Below are 20,554 nucleotides of genomic sequence, written 5' to 3'. Positions count from 1 at the left end.
TGAGGCCTAGAGAGGGTTTCTGACCTGGCCACAGCCTAGGAAGTGACCATCTGGGACTTGAATCACAGCAGAGTCTAAAGGTGCTCACACTTCTGTAGAATGCCGTGGTGATAATAGCAACCATTTATTGCCTGTTGATCGGGCACCAGGCACCGTGCCAGGTGCTGCAGTGTGTCTTGTTGCTGAATGATCACAGTGTAGTCCTTACTCTCACTGTTCACCTGAGAAAGCTGATAGGCCTCATTTGTTCCCAGGGACATGAAGTTCTCATTGTTGCAGCTGGGACCTGAACTCAGGTTTCCCTGACCCCAAAGCCTGGCCCCTGCCTCTAGCACCGAGGCTCCTGGGAACAATGGAGAACAGAGGAACCTTGGAATTAGCCTGGCACACTTCCCTGAGAGCACATGAGCCCCTACTCATTTAGAAATCACCTTAGCCAAGATGCTAATGAATGCAGGACTGAGGTAGGGCCAGGGGTCAAGAGGTCTCAGAGTTAGGGGCCTTGGGGTGGGAAGAAGGAAGGAGTGAGGCTCAGGGCAACCAGGGATGGTTGGGGCCGAAGGCAGCAGGTGCTCATAGAGGAGTCAGGAGTCGGGGGCCTGGTCTGCCTCTGACTCTCTGTGTGACTTCAGACCAGCCACACCCCTCTCTGCCCTTCTAAAAACGAGGAGATCAGAGCCTGATTCCTGAAGGCCCTTCCATCTCAGCCCCATGGTTCTATGATCTGCTTCTTTCTGCCTAGCCCTGCCCCAGCTCCACAGCCCCACCCAAGCTGAGAGACCACTACTACCTCCCCTGCTGGCCCCAGCCTCAGGGCCCACTTACCCAGATCCCCACAGCAATGACGAAGACAAAGTAGATGACCACCACGCTGATGTCGTAGGCGTGCAGACCAACTCTGGAGTCCAGTGCTACGTGTGGAGCTGTCTCAGTCCTGACCCCGTCCCCTGAAGCTCCAGGCCCCATTGCTGCCAGCTCCTTGCTCATCTGTTAGGGTTGGTCAACAGCAGGCTGGACTTTGAGGTGCTCCTGGCTTCATTCCTTTCCTTTAATGATTAAACTGCCCCAAGCACCATTAGTTGGTGAGAAAACTCTGAGCCCTGCTGGCACATACAGTCCTGCCTCCTTTTCTCCCAACTGCCACCACCAACCCCTGCAGGACTCCTTCCTTCCCGTTCCTTGCTGCCACTACGTGCGCACACAAACATGCATGTGTACACACATGCATACACATACACACAATCTCCCTAACCCCAGATGAGCAGGAGGAGAAAGAGGAGGGGGAGGAGGAGGAGGAGGAAGAGGAGAAAAGGAGCAGAATATTGGAACCCCAGAGGTGGGAAGGACTTCAGAAATCAAAGTGTTCAAACTCCTGTGTGGTGGGAAAACCAAGGCCCAGGGAAGTAAAGGTGGAGCCGGGACTGGAGTCCAATTTTCTTAAGAGTTCAATGCAATTGTCTTTTACCTAGTGGGAGGAAGACAAGGGGAAGGAGGTGAGGAGTCTACTGTGACCCTAGCAAAGTGGCCATCACCTCATGTACTCCCACTCCAACCTACCGAGATGCTGCTTTCTCTTTTTAGACAGCATAGGAAACTGAGGCCGGGGAAGACACCATCGTTTATTCCAAGGAACTAGGCAGGGCCATCTCTGAAAAGGCAGAGCCAGAATTCACATCTTCTGATGCCTGACCCATACTTCCTATTCTGTACTGTGACAGATGAAATGGTTGTGGTCAGGAGGCCTTCCCTGAAAAAGATACAGTGCTCCCTGGGTCCAGGGAAGACCATCTCTGGGACTCAGGCAGCCTAGATTTCAGTCTCAGCTCCACCTCTCACTGAACAACAGATGCCCTTGGGCAGGTTGCTAAATGTCTCTGGGCCTGGGTGTCCTCATCAGTGTGACCTGTGCCCTGCCTGCCTCACAACACCAACGAGGCTAAGATGTGCTCCTGAGAACCTCTGCAAACCCTGAGCTACTGAATGTTCTTGGGGTTAACACAAAGAAACCGACATCGACCACCATCTAGCCAAGGGCCCAGATGCCACGCACATAGATATCTGCTCACATGGTCCTTCCAAAGTAGCTGCATTTGGAATATTTCAGTCTCATAAATATTACTCTGCATGCATCTGCTGTAGGGCCCAGACTGCAGCAGCAGGAAAACAGATCTCACTGGCCCTGTCCTGCACCCCATCCCCAGCTCTCACTGGCCCTGTCCCTCACCCCATCCCCAGCATCCTATAAGGATCCCAAGGCTGGGTGTGAGGACCAGATCCTCTTTTTTCCCCTTTTGGTGGAAAGAAAAGTGAGAGGCAGGGTCCTAGGCCTTCTCTCCCCAGTTCTCCTATCCCAGAACATCAGGCACTGGCCAGGCTGAGCCCTGAGGAGAGGGATATTGATCTGGGAGAGAGGTCAGGGTAGTCCCCAGCTGGATCAGGGCTCCGTGGGATCTAGCACTTGTTAGGATTAGATACCAGAGGAAGAGTCCTTCATATACACATTTAAAGGCAAGTTTATCAGACGAACAGGGATGCAGGAGGGGCAGCATTAGAAACATCAGGAAAATGTGAAGGACCAGGTGCCTGCTGGTCCCTGGGGGTGAGCTGGATACAGGGGCAGTGGGAAATGAGGCTGGCAGATCTCTGGGTGTTAATCAGGGAGCAGGGAAGAAGTGGTCTGAGCTTAGGCCCCTGAGCGCACCATAGTGAGGGTTCTGGATCTGGATGACTCTTCCAGAGAAGGGAAGAGGAATGTCACAGGGAGAAGACAGCTGAGTCTTGTACTTCTTTCTATGCTCCCCACAAGGAACCCCCTCACCCAGCCCTTGGGTTTTGCTATAGTTTGGATGCTTGTGTTTGCTATAGTTTGGATGCTTAGCCCGTGAGGGCTTCTCCCTCATGGGTGGGATCAGTACTTTATAAAAGGGCTAAGGGAACTAGCCAGGCCCTTTTGCCTTTTTACCTTCTGCCATGTGAGGACACAGCCACAGGGTGCCATCTTGGAGGCATAGACTGGGCCCTCACCAGACACCGAACTTGCTGGGGCTTTGATCTTGGACTTCCAGCCTCCAGAATTGTGAGAAACAAATTCCTGTGCTTTATAAATTACCTGATCTTAGGTGTTTTGCTGTAGCAGTAGGGATGGACTAGGACAGTGTTCTGCTACCTGCATGCTCTGTCTTCCCATCCACCTCACAGATACCTGAGGCTGACCCCCAACCCCTGCACACTTACCTAATCCAAAACTAGCAGGTTTGGGTTTATAGTAGCCTCTCCTCGAGTGCATCTAAGACTTATCTGTAAGCTAACCAGGCACATTAGCAGCCCAGAAACAAACAGAGCATGAGGAAGGGAGCAAAAAAGGCTTTGAAACAGTCAGAATAGACATTCTAAAACTCATGCACAAAACCTAAATCTTTGACTTATCAGTGAGCCTTGTGACCCCACTCAGAGCCTGTTTATTTTTGTTTTAGCCAGAGTCTTGTTATTCATATCCCAACTCACAACAAATTAGAAGAGAGGGGGCAAAGCTACACAGGGACAGCAAGGAGAATGGCAGCTGATGGGTTGATGATGAATGAGAGGTCATTAAACCTGGAAAGACCAGGAAAGACAATGTAAAAGATGACTAAGCTGGGGCAAACAGACCTATAAAACTGGGTAGATCAACTCTCAACAAAGGGCATTCTTGAGTAGCAGCCAAGATTCACACAAATACAGATGACCCACAGTCATCAAGGAAAGATGACTGTGGTCATTATGAGTTTTCTATTTAGAAGGCACGGAGTTTGAAACCCAGGCAGGAAGAGTTTCATGCAAAATGGTCAAACATTTTAGGCAGGTGTTGGCATTCAAAGCTGAGGCCTCAATTATCCAGAATATTCTCTCAGAGAACTTCCGAGAATGAAGGATGTCCTCATGCTGTCAGTCCTACATGAAGTGAGGCCTGTCCTATCCCTGACCCTGTGCAGGGAGCACACATGTCTTTAGTTGTTCATGCCTTGTGGGGAATACAGACAGTCAAAAGACAGGTGCCTTTGACACAAAATAGGTCACGTTTGTCCAACCCTTTCTTCCTTTTAGCTGGATAGCCCAGAGAAAGGATCAATGAAGTCCTTTGTTGGAGAGACTGAGAAAGCTTTATGGGAAAGGGGAATGGTTTCAGCCATGCATAAAAAAGTATAGAAATATAACAGGCCAATAAATGGAAGTTGCCACTGAGGCAGCAAGACATAATACACATAAGAAGAACAAAGTTGGAGGTTTCATGCATCCTGATTTCAAAACTCACTACAAAGCTACAGTAATGAAAGCAGTGTGGTACTGGCATAAAGACAATCATATAAACCAATGGAATAGAACAGAGAGCCCAGAAATAAAGTCTCACAGATACAGTCAAATGATTCTTGACAAGAGTGTGAAGACCACTCCATGGGAAAATGACAGCATTTTCAACAAATGATGCTGAGAAAACGGAATATCCCTATGCAAAAGAAAGAAGTTGGACCCTTACATTGTACCATATATGAAAATTAACTCAAGATGGATTGAAGACTTAAATGCAAGAGCTAAGAAAATAAAGCTCTTAGAAGAAAACATAGGGTAAAATCTTCATGCCGTTGGGCTTGGCAATAATTTCTTGGTGATGATGCCAAAATCACAGGCAATAAAGGAAAAATAAATAAACTGAACTTCATCAAAATTGAAAACTTCTGAGCATCAAAGGACACTATCAACAGAGTGAAAAGGCAACCCATGGAATGGGAGAAAATATTTACAAATCATACATCTGATAAGGGATTAGTACCTATAATATATGAAGAATTCCAATAAATCAACACAAATGAAACTAACAACCCTACTCAAAAATAAGCAAAGGAGTTGAATAGACAATTCTCCAAAGAAGTTATACAGGTGGCCAAAATGCATATGAAAAGATGTTCACCATCACTAATCATTTATCATTGTGATACAATATCACTTTGTACCCATTTGGATGACTATTATCAATAAAACAGAAAATAACAAGTGTTGACGAGGATGTGGAGACAGTGGAAACCTTGTGCATCATGGGTAGAAATATAGGATGGTGCAGCCTGCATGGAAAACAGTATGGTAGTTCCTCAAAAGATTAAAAATAGAGTTACTATGACCTAGCAATTTCACTTTTGGGCATATATCCAAAAGAATTGAAAACAGAGACTCAAAGAAATATTTGTACACCCATGTTCATAGCAGCATTATTCTTAAGGGCCAAAAGATGCAAACAACCCAAATGTCCATCAACAAATGAAGGGATAAACAAAATGTAGTCAATACATTTAATGGAATATCATTCAGCCTTAATAAGGAATTCAGTGCTGACGCATACTACAACAGAGATGAACCTTGACATTATGCTGAATGAAAGAGAATTTTTGAGTGGCAAGAAACAAATACATAAGAAAAGAAATAGAGAGTTTACTAGATTAAAAGTTCACACTGAAACCCTCATCTCTCATAAGCAACAGTCCTTGATCATTGATGCCCAGTCTTGCTGCCTTTTTTCCTTAGAGCCTATAGCTAGGGCTGTCATAATAAGGACCACAAACTGGGTGACTTAAGCAACAGAAACAACATTCTTGGCTGCCATTCAAGAATGCCCTTTTTTGAGAGCTGATCTACCCTATATGAATGGAACCATATAGCATTTGTGCTTGTCCCAAATGCTGTATGGTTCCATTCACATAGGGTGCCTAGAGTCGTCAAAATCATAGACACAGAAGGTAGAATAGTGGCTGCCAGCGATTGGAGGAGGAGGGCTTAGGAGTTCTTGTTTAATGGGTACAAAGTTTCTATCTGAGAAGATGAAAAGAGTTATGGAGATAGATGGTGGTAATGATTGCTCAACACAGTGAGTGTACTTCATATTACTGAACTCTATACTGAAAAATGGTAAGTTATACATTATATATATTTAACCACAATAAAATGTATAGAAAAAAAGACATAATATACATACAAATTACAAAATAAAGAGCAGATTTGTAAAGGAAATACTAAGAACTGAATTTGCAATTCCAAAGACTCTATAAGGGGGATACAAAAAGATTTTGTAAACATTTATTTAGACAAATCTTTGTTGCATTTTCCTAATGATGGGGGAAGGGGTGTGGGGCAAGCAGCCTTGAGCTTGCCCCTTGCCCCAAGTGTAGTTTCGGGTCCAGGAGCGTTGGCAGGGAAATGTGGAGAGCTGGGAGGCATGCCCCTCAGTTGGGGCACCGTCGACCAGGGTCAGACTGAAGCCAAAAATACATAAAGGGCAAGAGCCTCTGGCTTCCTCACTGCTTCTCACTCACTTCCTTCCCACTTGAGAACTGTTAAGTCTGGCATCCAGGAGCTGCGGTTCGAGAAGGGAGGAGGAGTTGTAGGGAGCAGGAATGTTCAGACTTGAGTAGGACGTTCCTAAGAGGGCTCTGGCTCCTGGGCCTGGACAGCATAAGGCTGACTCTTCTCTGTGGATGTCCTGGTGGAGTATGCAGGTGGAGGTACTTGGGAGTCGTTGGTTTGGGATTGGCCTGCCCTCTAGGGGTTGGGCAAAGATTGTGGGAGTGTTTCTTTGGCATGTGTTTATGTGAACTAGATGTGGGCCACGTACATGAAAAAGACAGTGTTGAGATCTTCCGTCCTGTTCCATATGCTTCCTAGGGGGATTGGGTCCTCAGCTGACAGGATCTGGAAGTGAACTGCTGGAAGTGTGGAGGCTGTGGAAGAACTGAAGTGGCCCACAGCTTAGGGATGCAGTGCTTAGTGAAGAGTGCACAGGGAAGGTTCCCAGGCTGGGGGAATCCTTCATACTCTACCAGGGCATCCACAGGGAAGATGCCTTATGCTTGATCTAGGCCCATGAGCCAGAGCCTTCATAAGACCATCCTACTAAAGGCAGAACTTTCCTGCTCCCTACAACTCCTCCTCCCTCCTCAAAGGCTGCTCCCAGGGGTCAGACTTAGCAGTTCTCCAGTGGGGAGGAAAAGAGTGAGAAACACGACAAGCTGGATACATTCCCTTTTCCCAAGGTAGGCAGGCCCTGCAGCAGCCCTAGCTAGGGCTGGGACCTGCAGGGAGGAGAAGTCTTACGTTTGCACGAAGATTGAAGTGTTGCATAATCTATGGCCTTGGACATTACAATATCCAAATTGAGACTGTGTTTTCAGACTAAAAGTGATAGCAGAGACTTCTATGGCTTAATTGTAACCAGAAGACAAGGGAAGGATTATATCCATTGAACAAGTTGCTTAAGTCAGTTGATTAAGAAAATTGCTGTTAGGATTACATGCCCTGAGTCCAGTTTACTCCATCTACAGTTCACAGTAAATGGAGGGTCAGGCCCCTACTTATAGATCTGTAGCTCCTATCTCCCATAGGCTTTCCCTCACTGAAGATTCTGGAAACCAGAGTCTTGCTTGGAATCTCAGAGCCAGCAAATCCCACCAGCTTCACAGCCTTGTCTTCCCACCACACTTACATATGAGTTCCTGTGCAAAGCTCAACTCTCTCATCTTCCTGCCCTCATGGGGCTGTGTTTGCCCTGCCCCGTCCAGCTTCCCATTGCCCCTCCTTCTCCATGCTGCAGGGCCCAGGTAAACCAACACCTCTCTGTTCTCAAGCTTTCCATCGCCTGACTGTCCACTAACTGTCATGGTGACTAGGTTGTCCTGCAGGCACCTTCTTCCTTGGCAGCTTCTCCCAAAGAGGCTCTTCCCTCTCCATGCCCGCCGGGGTTTGGGTCAGAATTCTCCTGTGCTTCCTGGCTGCTCAACTGAACTCCATGCAGTTCCTAGAGGGGCACACCCTCCCTCACCTTCAGCTCTCTGAGCCTGTTTCCTCGGAAGCCCGGACTCCTAGCCTGGGAAAATCCACAGCCCCAGTGTACTCCCCATTTATCTCTTTGAATGTGATTATTGACTTGGGGTGCATCTGCCTTAGATGTGAGCCCCTTGAGGGTGGGGCTCACATCTTGTGTGACGCCTACTTGTGTTTATGCCTACAGTGACTGGAGCAAGTCAGTGAATGTAGGTGCTGACTGGCATTTCAGAAAATCCCTCTTGGGGCCAGCCTGGGTGTGGATAAGAAGGAGGCAGCTGATGCAGTAGTTTAGGCAGAGATGGGCGCTGAGCTGAGTGGATGGAGAGGAGTGTCCTGGCTGTTCTTACTGAACTGGAAGCATGCGGACCTGTGTGGCTTCCCCCCCAATTCTTCCCACCTGGGGTCCTGCCCCCACCCCTTAGTGCTCCTTCTCCTCAGCTCCCAGTTCTTATGAGTGCTCACTGACCACCTGCAGCCGAGTGAGAAGCAGCCTTGAGTTTGTTCCACTCCCAAAGGGACTGACATTGTTTCTAGGCTAGGTCAGGTAGGAGGCCATTGGCTGAGGAAATGCAGCACTGTGGCAAGCCCTGGAGCATAGAGCATCATGTGCTGAGGATACCGAATGGTCTTCAGCCTGGAACCCTTGAGCTGCACCACGGAATCAGAGTATTACATACAGAAAATAAGCCCCTTTTATGCGGCTGCCTGGGTGTTTCTCTGTCTCCTTCCAGCATTCCCCACCCCAAGGAAAATCCTGGGCATGTTCCATGTGCCTCTGGCTGGCTTCCACCCTGGGCACTGCAAGTTCTTCCTGAAAAACCACTCTCTGGTATTGTCAGGCCTCTGAGCCTAAGCTAAGCCATCATATCCCCTGTGACCTGCACGTACACATCCAGATGGCCAGTTCCTGCCTTAACTGATGACATCCCACCACAAAAGAAGTGAAAATGGCCTGTTCCTGCCTTAACTGATGGCATTGTCTTGTGAAATTCCTTCTCCTGGCTCATCCTGGCTCAAAAGCTCCCCTACTGAGCACCTTGTGACCCCCACTCTGCCCACCAGAGAACAACCCCCCTTTGACTGTAATTTTCCTTTATCTGTCCAAATCCTATAAAACGGCCCCCACCCTTATCTCCCTTCGATGACTCTCTTTTCGGACTCAGCCCACCTGCACCCAGGTGAAATAAACAGCTTTATTGCTCACACAAAGCCTGTTTGGTGGTCTCTTCACATGGATGCGAGTGAAATTTGGTGCCGTGACTCAGATCAGGGGACCTCCCTTAGGAGATCAATCCCCTGTCCTCCTGCTCTTTGCTCCGTGAGAAAGGTCCACCTATGACCTCAGGTCCTCAGACCGCCCAGCCCAAGGAACATCTCACCAATTTTAAACTGGGTAAGCGGCCTCTTTTTACTCTCTTCTCCAACCACCCTCACTATCCCTCAACCTGTTTCTCCTTTCAATCTTGTCACCACACTTCAATCTCTCCCTTCTCTTAATTTCAATTCCTTTCATTTTCTGGTAGAGACAAAGGGGACACATTTTATCTGTGGACCCAAAACTCCGGCACCAGTCCCGGACTGGGAAGGCAGGCTTCTCTTGGTGTTTAATCATGGCAGGGACGCCTCTCTGATTATTCACCCACGTTTCAGAGGTGTCAGACCACGCAAGGACGCCTGCCTTGGTCCTTCACCCTTAGCGGCAAGTCCTGCTTTTCTAGGGGAGGGGCAAGTACCCCAACCCCTTCTCTCCATGTCTCTACCTCTTCTCCACTTTTCTGGAGGAGGGGCAAGAACCCCTCAACCCCTTCTCCTTCAGCCTTAGTGGCAAGTCCTGCTTTTCTAGGGGACAAAAATCCCCAATCCCTTATTTCCGTGCCCTGACCTCTTACCTCTGTGCCCCGATCCCTTATTTCCGCGCTCCGACCTCTTATATCTCTGTGCCCCGATCCCTTATTTCTGCACCCCAACCTCTTATATCTCTGCACCCTGATCCCTTATTTCCGTGCCCCAACCTCGTATCTCTGTGCCCTGACCCCTTTCCCACTTTTCTGGAAGGTAAGAGCCTCCGAACCGCTTCCCTCCATGTCTCTACTCTCCCTTTTCTTTAAACTTGCCTCCTTCACTATAGGCAAACTTTCACCCTCCATTCCTCCTTCTTCTCCCTTAGCCTGTGTTCTTAAGAACATAAAACCTCTTCAACTCTCACCTAACCTAAAACCTAAATGCCTTATTTTCTTCTACAATGCCGTTTAACCCCAATACAAACTCGACAGTAGTTCTAAATAGCCAGAAAACGGCACTTTCAATTTCTCCATCCTACAAGACCTAAATAATTTTTGTCGAAAAATAGGCAAATGGTCTGAGGTGCCTGACGTCCAGGCATTCTTTTACACATCAGTCCCTTCCTAATCTGTGCCCAGTGCAACTCGTCCCAAATCTTCTTTCCCTCCCACCTGTCCCCTCAGTCCCAACCCCAAGTGTCGCTGAGTCTTTCTAATCTTCCTTTTCTACAGACCCATCTGACCTCTCCCCTCCTCCCCAGGCTGCTCCTCGCCAAGCCGAGCTAGGTCCCAATTCTTCCTCAGCCTCTGCTCCTCCACCCTATAATCTTTTTATCACCTCCCCTTCTCACACCTGGTCCAGTTTACAGTTTCATTCCATGAGTAGCCCTCCCCCGCCTGCCCAGCAATTTCCTCTTAAAAAAGTGGCTGAAGCTAAAGGCATAGTCAAGGTTAATGCTCCTTTTTCTTTATCAGACCTCTCCCAAATCAGTAAGCATTTAGGCTCTTTCATCAAATATGAAAAACCCAGCCCAGTTCATGGCTCGTTTGGCAGCAACCCTGAGATGCTTTACAGCCCTAGACCCTAAAAGGTCAAAAGGCCGCCTTATTCTCAATATACATTTTATTACCCAATCTGCTCCCGACATTAAATAAAACTCCAAAAATTAAATTCCATCCCTCAAACCCCACAACAGGATTTAATTAACCTCACCTTCAAGGTGTACAATAATAGAAAAAAGTTGCAATTCCTTGCCTTCACTGTGAGACAAACCCCAGCCACATCTCCAGCACACAAGAACTTCCAAATGCCTAAACCGCAATGGCCAGGCCTTCCTCCAGAACTGCCTCCCCCAGGAGCTTGCTACAAGTGCCAGAAATCTGGCCACCAGGCCAAGGAATGCCTGCAGCCCAGGATTCCTCCTAAGCCGTGTCCCATCTGTGCAGGACCCCACTGGAAATCGGATGGAAATCAGACTGTTGAACTCACCTGGCAGCCACTCCCAGAGCCCCTGGAACTCTGGCCCAAGGCTCTCTGACTGACTCCTTCTCAGATCTTCCCAGCTTAGTGGCTGAAGACTGACGCTGCCTGATCACCTCAGAAGCCCCATAGACCATCACGGACGCGAAGCTTTAGGTAACTCTCACAGTGGAAGGTAAGTCCGTCCCCTTCTTAATCAATACGGAAGCTACCCACTCCACATTACCTTCTTTTCAAGGGCCTGTTTCCCTTGCCTCTATAACTGTTGTGGGTATTGATGGCCAGGCTTCTAAACCTCTTAAAACTCCCCAACTCTGGTGCCAAGTTAGACAATACTCTTTTAAGCACTCCTTTTTAGTTATCCCCACCTGCCCAGTTCCCTTATTAGGCTGAGACACTTTAACTAAATTATCTGCTTCCCTGACTATTACTGGGCTACAGCCACACCTCATTGCCACCTTTTCCCCCAGTTCAAAGCCTCCTTCACATCCTCTCCTTGTATCTCCCCACCTTAACCCACAAGTATAAGACACCTCTACTCTCTCCTTAGCGACTGATCATGCACCCCCTTACCATCCCATTAAAACCTAATCACTCTTACCCCGCTCAATGCCAATATCCCATCCCACAGCATGCTTTGAAAGGATTAAAACCTGTTATCACTCGCCTGTTACAGCATGGCCTTTTAAAGCCTATAAACTCTTCTTACCATTCCCCCATTTTACTTGTCCTAAAACCAGACAAGGCTTACAGGTTAGTTCAGAATCTACGCCTTATCAACCAAATTGTTTTGCCTATCGACCCCATGATGCCAAACCCATATACTCTCCTATCCTCAATACCTCCCTCTACAACCCATTATTCTGTTCTGGATCTCAAACATGCTTTCTTTACTACTCCTTTGCACCCTTCATCCCAGCCTCTCTTTGCTTTCACTTAGACTGACCCTGACACCCATTAGGCTCAGCAAATTACCTGGGCTGTACTGCCGCAAGGCTTCACAGACAGCCCACATTACTTCAGTCAAGCCCAAATTTCATCCTCATCTGTTACCTATCTCAGTATAATGCTCATAAAAACACACGTGCTCTCCCTGCTGATCGTGTCCAATTAATCTCTCAAACTTCAATCCCTTACAAAACAACAACTCCTTTCCTTCCTAGGCATGGTTAGTGTGGTCAGAATTCTCACACAAGAGCCAGGACCGCACCCTGTAGCCTTTCTGTCCAAACAACTTGACCTTACTGTTTTAGCCTAGCCATCATGTCTCTGTGCAGTGGCTGCTGCTGCCCTAATACTTTTAGAGGCCCTCAAAATCACAAACTATGCTCAACTCACTCTCTACATTTCTCATAACTTCCAAAATCTATTTTCTTCCTCATACCTGACGCATATACTTTCTGCTCCCGGCTCCTTCAGCTGTACTCACTCTTTGTTAAGTCCCACAATTACCATTGTTCCTGGCCCGGACTTCAATCTGGCCTCCCACATTATTCCTGATACCACACCTGACCTCCGTGACTGTATCTGTCTGATCCACCTGACATTCACCCCATTTCCCCATATTTCCTTCTTTCCTGTTCCTCACCCTAATCACGCTTGACTTATTGATGGCAGTTCCACCAGGTCTAATCGCCACACAGCAGCAAAGGCAGGCTATGCTATAGTACAAGCCACTAGCCCGCCTCTTAGAACCTCTCATTTCCTTTCCATCGTGGAACTCTGTCCTCAAGGAAATAACTTCTCAGTGTCCCATCTGCTATTCTACTACTCCTCAGTGATTATTCTGGCCCCCTCCCTTCCCTACACATCAAGGTCAAGGATTTGCCCCCGCCCAGGACTGGCAAATTGGCTTTACTCAACATGCCCCAAGTCAGAAAACTAAAATACATCTTAGTCTAGGTAGACACTTTCACTGGATAGGCAGAGGCCTTTCCTACAAGGTCTGAAATGGCCACCGCAGTCATTTCTTCCCTTCTGTCAGACATAATTCCTCAGTTTAGCCTTCCCACCTCTATACAGTCTGATAACAGACCAGCCTTTATTAGTCAAATCAGCCAAGCATTTTTTCAGGCTCTTAGTATTCAGTGAAACCTTTATATCCCTTACAGCCCTCAGTCTTCAGGAAAAGTAGAACAGACTAATAGTCTTTTAAAACCATACCTCACCAAGCACAGCCACCAACTTAAAAAGAGCTGGACAATACTTTTACCACTTTCCCTTCTCAGAAGTCAGACCTGTCCTCAGAATGCTACAAGGTACAGCCCATTTAAGCTCCTGCATAGACGCTCCTTTTTATTAGGCCCCAGTCTCATTCTAGACACCAGACCAACTTAGACTGGCCCCCAAAATCTTGTCATCCCTACTATCTTCTGTCTAGTCATACTCCTATTCACCGTTCTCAACTACTCATACATGCCCTGCTCTTGTTTACACTGCCGGTTTACACTCTTTCTCCAAGCCATCACAGCTGATATCTCCTGATGCTATCCCAAACTGCCACTCTTAACTCTTGAAGTAAATAAATAATCTTTGCTGGCGGGAGTATGCTGAATCTCCTTAGGCACTCTCTAATCAGATGTCCTAGGTCCTCCCAATTCTTAGACCTTTTATACCTGTTTTTCTCCTTCTCTTATTCCATTTAGTTTTTCAATTCATACAAAACCATATCCAGGCCATCACCAATAATTCTACACGACCAATGTTTCTTCTAACAACCCCACAATATCACCTCTTGTCACAAAATCTTCCTTCAGCTTAATCTCTCCCACTGTAAGTTCCCAGGCCGCCCCAATCCCGCTCGAAGCAACCCTGAGAAACATCGCCCATTATCTCTCCATACCATCCCCCAAAAATTTTCACTGTCTCAACACTTCACCACCATTTTGTTTTATTTTTCTTATTAATATAAAAAGAAAGGAATGTCAGGCCTCTGAGCCCAAGCTAAGCCATCATATCCCCTGTGACCTGCACGTACACATCCAGATGGCGTTCCTGCCTTAACTGATGACATCCCACCACAAAATAAGTGAAAATGGCCTGTTCCTGCCTTAACTGATGACATTGTCTTGTGAAATTCCTTCTCCTGGCTCAGCCTGGCTCAAAAGCTCCCCTACTGAGCACCTTGTGACCCCCACTGTGCCCGCCAGAGAACAAACCCCCTTTGTCTGTAATTTTCCTTCATCTACCCAAATCCTATAAAACGGCCCCACCTTTATCTCCCTTCGCTGACTCTCTTTTCGGACTCAGCCCACCTGCACCCAGGTGAAATAAACAGCTTTATTGCTCACAGAAAGCCTGTTTGGTGGTCTCGTCACAGGGACGCGAGTGAAACTTATTGGCTGATTTCCACTGCTTGTTTGGGTTGTCTGACTCTGAAAGCTGTGCTGCATCACCATCCCTTCCCTCCAGGGCAGAGGGCATGGAAGGGGCATCCCTCCTGGTGGTGAGTGCACAGTGGCTCTGTTTTGCCCCTCTCCACGGGAGCTCTGAGTGATACAGGAGCTAGAAAGAAATTATTTAGGCACATAGAAAGGGCACCAGGGTCCTCGTGGAATTTCCCTTTTAACAAAAAGCAGCCCCCAAATCATCTCTTTTCTAACAAAGAGCAGTCTGAAAAATCAAGCTGCAGACATAGATAAGCAAGCTGGCAACTTGCACGGGTGAATGCTGGCAGCTGTGCCAATGGAAAAGGGCTACCTGGAAGCCAGGTATGTTCAACATGGAGGCTCCACCTTCCCTTTTCTTTGTCACCACGTGTACATTAAAGAACAAGGTAACATGGCTCCGGCCAGGGAGAGAACTCAGCTGCATAAGAAAAGATTAGGGTGGGGAGGTCAGCTTCTTCCGCACTATGCAGACACACCTCTTCTGACCACTCTTTCGTGCCCTATGTAAATCAGACACTGTCTCCTCAAGCCTATCTACAAAATCTGCATTTCACCACGGAAGCGGCAACCCATTTTCTCCATGACCCCTCTGCACAGAGAGCTCTTCTCTTTCTTTAGCCTATTTAACTTCCACTCTTAACCTAACTCCAGTGGGTCCGCGTCCTAGATTTCCGTGGCCATGAGACAATGAATCTTGGGTATTTACCCCAGACAACAATGCCACTTCATGAGAGGGCACAAAGATGTCTGGACTGGGGATAGGGGTTTCCACTGGGTCTGGGCCCCAGTTTCAGAGGCCATGCCAGCCCCTCCCCTGCCAGCTGTCCCTCACTCATCCCTCCTTTCCTGCCCCCCTCTAGCCCTCATTTCATAAGGCCTAGTAATGCTATTTTTTTCCCACATGCCTATGCTCAGCTCAGTTCATACACACATGCAATTCCATTGATTAACCTCAGCCACTCACAGAGCATATTCTGTGTCAGGCTGTCCCACTGCACAACTCCAGGGAGCACCATTACCCAAGAATACAGTGCCAGTGGTGCCCCTGGCATTGTGGAAGCAGTGCCTCTGCTCTCTGCACTGGGTACAGGGGGAGAAGAAGCTCATGGGGCCCTTGCAGACCAGGAGAGGTGCTCTCTGTCCTCACAGTACGTGCCCCCCAACCATCAGGGCCAAGGCCTTGGGGTGCTTCCCTGTCAGATGGCACAGTGCTGGTTGGGGGTAGAAGGAGACCCTATGTGGACAGGCTAAATGCTCAATTCCAAGAGGAAAGGATTGTTATGTAGGTAAGTAGGTCTGAGGAGGATGGTGACAGGAACCCAAGAGTGGAGAAAAGAAAGGAAGGCAAATGAAGGAGAATGGTACACTCTAGCCACTGAAACCTCATCCCTGCCAGCCCTGGCCAACCCTTACCTGTGCAGCCCTCTGTAGCCTGGCCTGGATAAAACCTCCTGGGGCCCTAGCTCTCTGCCCCAGGCTCCTGGGCAGCAGCTCCCCAGGTGTGGAGCAGCTCCTGCTGGCCTCTGACAGCGCCAGGAGGGCTGTGAAGGTTATGGATGTGCCCTGGCTCCACTCCCAGGTGAGGCAGTTGGAAAGCCCAGAAGTCTCACTCCACTCTATGGGGCCCAGGCCTCTGAGGGACAGCACTTGGCTTTGCTACCAGATTTCATTCTGGAACAGGGAGGTCTGGGCTCAGAGTGCTCCAGGCCCCCAGGGTCAGATGTGGGAGGAAGACCCCAGCTCAGGGCTGGGAGCTGTTGCTGCTGCTGGCAGCCCAGCTGCTACGTACCTGGGCAAACAGGTTTCTCAAGGCAGGAGGAGAGTACAGTCTTGCAGCTGTAAGATGAGAAAGTCCTCGGGCTCTAATGTACAGCATGGTGACTGTGGTTAATAATACTGAATTGTTTATATAAAAATTGCTAAGAGAGTGGATCGTAAGTGTTCTCACCACACACACACAATGGTAACTATGTGAAGTGATAGATGTATTAATTAACTTGATTGTGGTAATCGTCTCACAATGTATACCTATATCACGTCATCACACCATATACCCTAAGCAGATATAATTTTTATTTGTTCATTATGCCTCAATAAAGCTGAAAAAGTAAAAATAAAACAACGCATCCACACACAAAGACAGGAGGAAAGCGTGGCTAATACTAGAGACATGGCCATCGTTTGGACCTTAGAAAGTAGGTCTTGGTGTTGAGTTACAGTTCATGCATGGGTGTGTCCAGCAGGTGCACACCCACGCATGCACACACCACCCCCCCCCCCCCACACACACACACACTATTGGTAGCTTGTCTGGGAAGGCACTATGCAGTAGTCATGAGTGCACACTGATGACCCCAGATAAGACTGTATGTCACTGTGAGTCCCTGCTTCCTCATCTGTGAAGTGACGTCTGCGGTAGTTTCTAACGACCTTGGAACTCTCAAGTGTGATAGACTAAATTATCCATGAGGGCTCAAGTCTCAGGCTTTAAAAGTCAGGTGTGTGAATCTGAGCCTGGCCTGGGCAGGGCAGTCACAGGTGTGTGAGGCTGGCCAACTCATTTTCCCTCCCCAGCCTCAGCTTTTCTGTATGTGAAATGGGGACAGCAAGGCTTACCTCACACAGTCATCTTGAGGTATGAAGTGAGTGTGTAAAGCACAGACCCCTTGGCCTGGCACAGAAATGCTCAGCCAATAGGAGCTGGTGCTGGCCTTGTTATCATTCACAGGTGAATGCTTCTCCTGGCTCCACACTTGTGCTCACCCTGGAACACCAGGTCCAGCTACTTGGTGCTGACAAATCCCAGAGCCCCAAGAGGCCTCAAGTGGGGGTGGCTTCTGCCTGAGTCTGCAGCTCACCTTGTCAAATCCTCTGCAGAAAGTAGAGACTGCAGTTACCCCAACAAGGCTCTGGGGAGCTCTTCAACCAGCAACTGGTCCTCACCGGGAGGAAAAAAAATAGGCCACAGGTTCCCTAATGCCTCCATAGGAATTGAGTCAAGGAGATTCACAGGAGCCTAGGATTAGCAATTGGAGGCAGAGCCTGGGATCTGGAGCCACAGTTTCTGCCACCATTCCCATCCATCCCAGACATCATGCCTTTTCCTAGATCCTGGGTCCTATGGCACCCCACAGTTGCCCATGCTTCCCTCATTACCACACCACTCAATTGTGTCATGATTGCTCATCTGTTTCCCTTGCTAGTGGTGGGCCCATGGGAGGCAGGAGTTTTACCAGATTCATTTCTGTTCCTGGCATGTGGCCCAGGGCCTGACACACAGTGATGCTCATTGTTTCATCACATAAATGAATGAATGAATATTACATTAATTTCCTCCTTTCCCCTGAAAGCTCTCTATAAAGTATAAAGCTGTAATTCAATGTAAATATTGTCATTAGCAGAACCATATATATCAGCTGTGATTAATCTGGCTATAATATATGCCCAAGTTAAGAGAAGCTTAAGCAGGAAAGATTTTTTTTTTTTCATGTAAGTCTGGAGATAGATAGAATAGGACTGGTAGGATAAGTCACAATTTTTAAAGCTGCACAGCCCCTGTTATCTTTCTTCGCTACCATATTCCATCTCATTGTTAACATGGCTGCTCAAACTCCAGCCATTGCCTCAGTATTCCAGAGCATACTTCCTAGAATTGCACATAACCTTTCCATATTATTCTGTTGCTCAGAACTTAGTCATGTGGTCTTATCCAGGTGCGAAGCAGGATGGGAAACACTGTCATTATTTTGGGTGATCTTGTGCCCTGTTCAAGAATCTGAAATTTTAAAAATCAGGAACAGATAATGGTGCTGGAGGATCCTAGGAGTCCCAGCCATACCACCCTTTATAGTCTAAACGACACACCATATTCTTATCTTCACCTACTAGCCCTGTGTGGTAATTAGGGATAAGGGATTCCTTAGAAACTGAGGGGGAGTCAGGCAGTTTCTCAGGGTCTCAGTGAGTTTATGGGAAGACTGAGATGCACCCCCAAGGCTCCCAGCTACAGGGCTGTGCTCTTTTCTTTTCATCATCTCATGCCAGGGCTTCTTGGGAATGGTGGAGGTTGAGCTCCTTCCTCACAATTCCGTCAACAAACATTTCGCGACTATCTGCCGTGTGTGCAATAGCCACTTGGGACTCAGAAATGAACCAGGCCTAATCTCTTTCAATGACCTCATGGTCTGACTTGGAAGGTGGCTGACCCTTAAACAACTGCTTATAATGTAGTGTTATAAACGATGTGAATGTTGTAAGTATAGATGGCTCCCTGGGCTCAGAGGATGGGAAACTAACCCTTCATGGTGTGCAAGATACAGTCTTAGGTTCCCTTCCAACTCCAGTATTCTATCTGAGACAGAAGATGGGTCTGGAGAATTTGGGCTGAGTTCAAGACCTTAAAAGAAAGCCATTCCTGTTTCTATTTGATGTGGTAATTATAACACCGAGGCTCAGAGAGTTCCAGTCACTTGTCCAAGGTCAGACAGCAAGCAAGTGGCAGGGCAAGATTTAAACACAGGTCTCCGACCTCCAGGCCCGTGTCTTCTCCTTTAACACACTTTGGTATCAGTTATTTGGGTCAGCTTGAACATACATATTAAGTCTCCAAAATGTTCATAAGTTTTTAGTTAGTTATTTCCACTGTAGAAACTTATTCTATGAAAATTATCATGTATTACGATTTTACTCAGATTTAACACCAGGTCCAGCTACTTGGTCCTGACAAATCCCAGAGCGCTGAGAGGCCCCAGGTGGGGCTAGGGGCAGCTTCATGTTAAAAATAAAAACAATTTAAATATTCAATTATAAGGGAATTTTTGTATAACGTAGTGAACAACTTTGTAGTTCCCAGACCAGCAAGATCAGCATTATTGGGCAAATTGTTAGAAATGCAGATTCTTGTCCTACCTGACACTTCTTGATTCAGAAACTCTAGAAGTGAGGCTCAGAATTCCTGAAGCCCTCAAGGTAATTTTGATACCTGCTAGAGTTTGAGAATCTTGATGGAATGGGATATTACACAGGCAGTTAGTGTTTTCAAAGAAGGCTTAACATGAAAAAGTGCTTATAATATTAAGTAAATAAAAAGAGAAAAAATGGTTTGTGTTTAGTGTGATAATTTGTGAATTACAGATAGTATGATTTCCATTTGTAAATATGTGAGTACATACCATATATTTGTAAAATCAAAACCATTCATATATGTGCATATATACATTCACACATATGTACTAGCAGAAAAAGTGCTATTCTCAATAGATCAAAGAGGGTAATTTTGAATTACTCCTTCTTTGCACCTTTATGTATTTTTCCAGATTGTCTTCTCTGATGACGCATTTTTTATTATCAATAAATATCTTGCCTACAAAAAAAAGGCTTTTTCAGAATATCAAGTACAAAAGATGACCACAGTGGGGAGGAGTAGAGCAGACTTTAACATCTCCCATCCCACCTGCCTTCTGGGCCATGAGGCAGACCACTAGGTACCTGTCCTTTCTCCACTCCCTTCTACCCCATCTCATTCTCCATGTAAGGCTAACTTCCATATACAATATTTGTAGATAGCCAAGGAATTCATTGGGCTTTTCGTTTTGCAGCAAGATATTGAACATTCTCTGAGACATTCCTGGCAAGTAGGAGCCGATGTATGAGAAAAATCTCTGACCCTATCTGAATTTTTATTTATTCTCTACCTTGTTCTGAATTTTCTTAAGTTCTCTGTGTAACTCTCCCAATCTTTCTCTCTCTCTGAAAATCCACAAGTATCTACATCTCTAAAACTTTTGTAAACATTCTCTGGAACACTGTGATAATATCTCTGAAATATCATGAAACTGGCTAAAATGTTATGGCTTTCTCTTTAAACTCTCTCTGAATGTCAGGACTCTTGGTCCAGCTGTCCATCGCAGCCCATTATCATACAGCAAATGGGTGTCGGGCAAAGGAAGCTGCTATTTGTGACAAACACTCCCTTCCCGCTCACTAGCTCATCTCTCTTAGGAATTTGCTCACTTCCCAGTTCTGGGCTACACCTTTCTTGGTTCAGAAGAAGGTGGAGA

The sequence above is a fragment of the Nomascus leucogenys genome, chromosome 12 (assembly GCF_006542625.1).
Source record: "Nomascus leucogenys isolate Asia chromosome 12, Asia_NLE_v1, whole genome shotgun sequence".
NCBI lineage: Eukaryota > Metazoa > Chordata > Mammalia > Primates > Hylobatidae > Nomascus > Nomascus leucogenys.
Note: the sequence above shows the minus strand (reverse complement) of the source record.